Source organism: Nestor notabilis, unplaced genomic scaffold, assembly GCF_000696875.1.
Source record: "Nestor notabilis isolate BGI_N333 unplaced genomic scaffold, ASM69687v1 scaffold14546, whole genome shotgun sequence".
NCBI lineage: Eukaryota > Metazoa > Chordata > Aves > Psittaciformes > Psittacidae > Nestor > Nestor notabilis.
Genome location: NW_009931558.1, coordinates 46,952 through 53,284, shown reverse-complemented (window position 1 = coordinate 53,284; position 6,333 = coordinate 46,952).

Below are 6,333 nucleotides of genomic sequence, written 5' to 3'. Positions count from 1 at the left end.
TTTACAATGGATCCGGCCGAGCTCCCCCCTGCGTGCGGCCGCGGGGCTGAACTCGGTCCCCGAGCACGTCTGTCAATCCGCATTAATCCCCTAAAGCGCAATAGATGCCAGAAGTGAACATGGGAAAGGGACGGGAAGCGGGGTGAGGGGTGGCAACAGCTCTCCTGGTTTATTTTCATTATCGCGTTATTAATGCGTAACAGCTTCTAAAACTCTGCTTTGCCTTCAGATGTTCATTCAAAGGAAGAGGCTGCCCCCCCTCAAGCTTGCTCTGGACTTGCCGAGATGCCAGGGGAAGGCAGGGACATGCCAGGCGCTGCCTTTTGCGGAACGGGAGGGCAAGAGAAACAGGCACAGAGCTTGCGAGCTCCTCAAATACATCCCCTTCTGCAGGACCCCACAACAGCCCAATCTCTGCTCCGTGACACCCACAGCGCTGCCAGCCTCAGACTTACAGAGTTACTGCACTAAGGACTGCAGGAGAGTTGTGTTGTTCTAACGTCGTGTTTAGCGAATAGAAAGCAAACCAGACACGAGTATTTTAACTGCAATTGGAGAAAAGCAAGATGAGGATTATTGGTTTAATTCAATTCGCTGTGATGTTCCCATGATGGTTCCCATTCTTAAGTTACTGCCTGAGCTTATGTGAAGTTCTGCTGCCTTTCCTCCTGGACAGTAAAAAGTTGATTTAGGTAATACCATGACTAAAATTATAAACTTTCAAGCACTGTAGTCCCTGTTTTCACAGCATCAGAGAGCCCTGTGTACACATGCAGTAATAAAACAGGAATAGCATATAGCAACATATGCAATGCTCTCTGAATTCGGAACACTTCACACACCAACTTTCAGCACTGCAAAATAAGCAACTGATCTCATTTGTTCTGCGTTAGCAGCCGGGATATGCCATAGATGACATGCAAATAACCAACTCATTCCCACTGCAGCAGGGCACGCACCCTCCTGCAGAGACACAGGCGAGCAGTAAGCAACTGGACTAAGGCCACAGAGTCAGCCGCAGCGGTGACACCTCCCAGCCCTGTCCTGAGTTACAGTTTTCCTCACCAGCATCACCACGTTGCTGTGGAAGTGACACAAGCTCAGTCCCTTTGCACATGTGTAATCACGGTGCTGCATTTTATTTCACCCACCCGTCATTTTCTTGACAGAAAGATTCAAGTAATATAAATGAGTAATTAACCAGGGTCACATGAGATGGTGACAGTCACCCGGCAATGCTTGATAAAATAAACATGGAACCATGGAGTGGTTTGGGTTGGAATTATATGCCTGGAAACACCGGGACATGGACGCCTCCAGGTGCCTTTGGAAGGGAAGCAATGGCTGTGCTGTGTGCAGGGATCCTCGCAGCTATAGCCACCCCCAGAACGCAACCACACAGATCAGACGAGATGTAAGCATGAGGAGCACCACCGTGGAGATGAAAAGCCACATTCCATCAAATAAGCACTGCACCTGGCTCCAGTTCAGAAGACGACAACCCAAGTATTTAAATGCTGTCTTTTAGAGAGAACACAAACATAAGGCTCAAAGATCACCCTCGTAGCTGTGATAGAATATAATGTCTCTAGTTTCACTTATCCACACGCTACTCATTTAAGGCACTTCAATTACAGAACTACCACAATCCTAATCAATCAGCAGCATAAAACCCTCACAGCATCTTGGGCAATCTGAGAAATTAACAGTCTGTGCACTGTGATCTTTTTATGTACTGCCACAAACCGATGTAGGAAGTGCACTGACATGATGGAAGTGCAGCTCCACACCTCGCCTGGGTAGTGATTTTCCAGGCTGTCAAATGAAGAGACTTGCAGGTGTGAGAACAAGGTGCTAAGAAGAGATCAACAAGCCCCTGAGCGAGGAGGGGCCGCGACGCTGCGCTCTGCCCTGCCACACACCCTCCACTCTCCTGACCTCCCCAAGGCGGTGGCATCAGACACTACAACCTGTGAGACAGAGCACATCAGACATTTACCTCTGTCCCATCCTCCCATCCGTGTGCCCAGACACAGGCACGTGTGGAAGCAGGAGTCAGAGTCTAAAGTAGCAGAACCTGAGTTGTGGCAATAGGCCAATGCCATGGTGGTCAGCAGTTCTCCAAGTGCCGATTTCCTGATCGTTCCTTCTTTACCTGATGCCTAATTTTCCTGACACACAGGAGCTTCACTGAGGCATACCCAATAAGGGTTAAATCCTTCATTTGGCACTATTAATTCATGCCACATCCCTGGCAGTGTTCAAGGCCAGGTTGGACGCAGGGGCTTGGAGCAACCTGCTCTAGTGGAAGGTGTTCCTGCCCATGGCAGAGGGTTGGAACTGGGTGAGCTTTAAGATCCCTTCCAACCCAAACTAGTGTGGGATTCCTGCCACACACAGCCCCTCTGCTAAACAGTACCTGAGAGAAAGGCAGAGGTGCACAGAAGATTCTGGTTTGCCTCTGGCCCAAATACAACACGAATGTGACTTTCAAAGATCTCAAATCCTATGCTCTTGAGCAAGCCTGGAAAACCCTGTTCAAGCAGCAAGCTGCCCAGATGGTATGAACTTTGAAAACCCAAAGGCAGCAGAATAACAGGAGACATCACCCTCCTGTCCCACCCCACCACAAAGACCTGGAGAGGATTTCTCCCCACACTCTGTCAGACTTTCGGGACCAGCTTCTGAGCACAAACAGTGTAATGCAGACTGCTGGCAGAACAGGAGGCACCCTGTGCACGGGGAGCTTTGATTCAGGTGGGTGAGGGACTCACCCTCCCTCCTCCTTCCTTCCTTCCCGGGTCCAGATGTGCAATTCAGAACTGACTGTTATGCTGCAGGAAATAACGCTGAGCCTGCAAACAGCATTTCATTCTTACTGAGGCTGAAGCAATTCCTGAAGAAGAAACAGAGCTGGAATAATCTACTGTCACATACTGATTTTCTCCTTCCCTGCCTGTCACACCTGGCAAGCCTTAGAGCTTTGTCAGAAACACATCAAACCCCTTCCCAAGACAGTTGTTCATTATGAACCCCACTGGTTGCAGAAAGGCTCCCACAACACTCCTGTCTCTTTGTGTCCCTCTTCCGGTGTGCTGTCTAAGAGGAGCTGGAAAAACAGTGCTGCTATTTAGTCCATACCTTCTCTTCTCCCCGATGGGTGATGTAGAAACTCAAGGCTGTCGGTGACTTCTCTGGGCAAGACAGATTTCCAGTGTGCCTGACCAAGCCATAGGAGGAAGGAGGTGAGTAGGATCCCAGAGCAGTTTTCCAGGCTTCTCCATTCCTTGATATGCTTCTTGCTCCACTGGTCACCCCCCTCCACCTCAAAAAAGCCCCAGCTCTCCCCTGTAACTCCTTCACAAAGCTAAAAACCCCATTCAAGTCAGAAAGCTCCAGCAGGTTAGTAGCCTCTGAGGCTCCCATGGCCCAGTACAACATTCAGACTGTGCTGCTAATAGGCTCCGATCCCCCCCGTTACTCCCCATCTATTTCTCCATTTCCCTCCACCTTCCTCCCAATGTTTCAACTTCAAATTGTAAGTCTTTGTTTAAATTGTGCATTTGTCTTACCACGTTTCCACAGCCAAACACCTCATTATTGGTGGCTTCTGAACAGGAGGAAATAAAAGCTTACATTTGTGCTTTGGCCAAGACAAATGCTCTGCGGACAGAAGGCTCTGTGTTCTCTCATTTCCTTGGCAGGACTAACAACCTTGGCCACTTCAGGGGAGGCTACTGCATTAGCAGGGGGGAAGGGGAAAAAAGAACAAACAAAACCCCAGGAAAACCAACCAGCAACACAACAAAAAAGGCTCAAGAACGGTCTGGTGTGTTTGCAGTGAGCCAGAGCACAGGTCAGAACAAAACCTGGAGATGGCAAAAGGATATGTTAAAGTGGAAAGTTGAGGTGAAGGAAAGAGGGGCTGATCTGCTGAACAACAGCTTCTGAGGCAGCACAACTGACTGCAGCGGCAGAGCTGTTTGGCTCCTGATAGCCTCCAAGCTGAAACTCCCAGTGCTGTATCACCATCAGGGTCCCAGAGCCCCTTCTGCACCCCTGCATCCTGTGCACCATCAAGTCAGAAGGATGAGTATGAAATAGAGCAGATAGATCACAGACTACCAAGATGAAAGGGACCTCAAGGATCATCCCATCCAGCCTTTCTTGGCAAAGCATGACCTAGACTAGACGTCCCAGCACCCTGTCCAGCTGGAATTTAAATGTCTCACCACCACAGATGGTGTTGACTCCCTTGGTTTAAGGTTCCTGCTTTTCTGTACAGAGTTCTGGAGTGTGCAGTGAGCTCCACGCAGCCTGTGCACACCCCATTTACTGCTCAGGCACCAATCCTTGGTCCAGCACATCCCTGGAAAAACTCAGACCTGCTCTGATTCATTATAGATCCACTCACAGCAGTAAATCTAGTGACCAGATGAGGCTGGACACCCCTATGTGCACTATACTAACGAACTGCAGAGGTGCAGAAGATGTTTCTGTATATCCCACAGTCCAAACCTGGTTACTGCTTTGGCCAAGCTGGTGGGCAAACTCCTGGGTGAAGACAGAGTCAAAAGAGGACTCTTTGCTTACAGGTGGAAACTCAGATTTTGTTTAGCATTCTCACCTTTCACGTTATGCTGTTCTCTAGTTCGGGTGGGCTGCAGGAAAACAGAAGAAAGTTAAGTCCTGTTTATTGCTGATGGGATTATGTGCAGTGTTCTAATACATGATGTAATTTCTTTAGGAAACATCAAGCTCCTTATGCCTGGAAGCACCTTGTGCTTTATGCTCTTGCTTCAAGTATAGAGGATGCTCCAGTAGCGAGCAGAGGTGATGAAAATGGTTGATTTTAGTGCAGACAGGGCAGCAGCATGATGTGGCCACTTAGGTTCTGCCATCCCAACTGCTGCTTGGTCAGCCTTCACAGATAAATCAACCTTAGAGAAATACATAAAGGTAAATTCATCTTTGCCAGCAGAAGTGTTCTCTAAAATGAATGCTCATTTCTGATGAACCTAAACATCCTGAAGCTGGTTTCCTGAAGCACTGGCAGCTTGGTGAGCTCTGTGAGTTGGCTTGCACTTCACCTCTGCACCAGCCCACAGCATCACCGAAGTTGAGCTCTCGCCTCTTTTAGCCCCATCTAATAATGCAACTTAACTACAGCAAGAACAACCGTTTTGCTGAATATGCAACAGTCTCAGCAGCACATCCTGATGCAGGGAGACAGAAGGAAAAGGCTATTTTGGTTAAAGTTCAAGCATTTCTATGGGGCTCGGCTGATGTGGAAGAGACAGAGCCCTCTGTGGTGTATCTGAAGTCAAACCTCTTCTTCTCATGTGTCTTGGCTGTGCCCACATCTTCCTGAACAGAAAGGTATAAACCCTGGCAATTTTCCTACCCGGTTTTCTTCAGGACTGTAGTTCATTAACTACAAGAAACACAGTTTCATTAATGTGCATCAACCACTGACTTTCCCATTACCACTGCTGTCTCCAATCAAAGAAGCATTTATGGAAAACAAGGGCAGAGGGAACAACACGCTTTGGCAGCTTTAACATTATCTGCCTAAAGCTTTGTACCCTCTGTCTTATATTTTTATGTTAAAGTATCACAAGCTATTACCATATTTTTCATTATTATTTGTGGCACTAAATGCTGCAGCACACAGTGCCAGATGGCTAATATTCAGAGTAAAAATAATGCAAGGCCAAGCTTAGAAAGGCTCAATGAGAACCTAACAGCATGTCTTCAGCCTACTTTCCTACTGCACGTAGTTAAAATATTAGCAGACTTTAAATGTGGGTTTCCAGTTTAGAAGACAACATACAAGAGAATTATCTTCATGCATCTATACATATGTTTAAATACGTACATAGGAAAAAGTTTATTTCTTTCTATTTATTTGCATGTTTCAAGGGTCTTCACATAATACATGGGCACATCTTCTTTCACTCTTTAGAAGGTTATTTTGACCAGTAGAGAAAACCAAATCATTTCAAAACACACGAAGACCATCAGCAAAACCCTTTTTCCAGAACCTGTTATTGGTACAAAATATATATTCTTTTAAATATATAAACAGCTTGAGTCCTAAACTTAACCAGATGGAAACGTGCCTACAAAGAGTTGGAGCTAATTCAGAAGAGACTGACAGCCAACAGATGAGCCAATTTAGACCATCCTATGCCAAAAATGGTCAATCATGTTATCTTATGTGTGACTCTAATCTGGCAGATGCCAACTCCATCCAAACAACTTCAAGCATCTTTTTGGAAGACAGGATTATTTTACACACACTTAAAAAAAAATAAATAATCATAATAATGC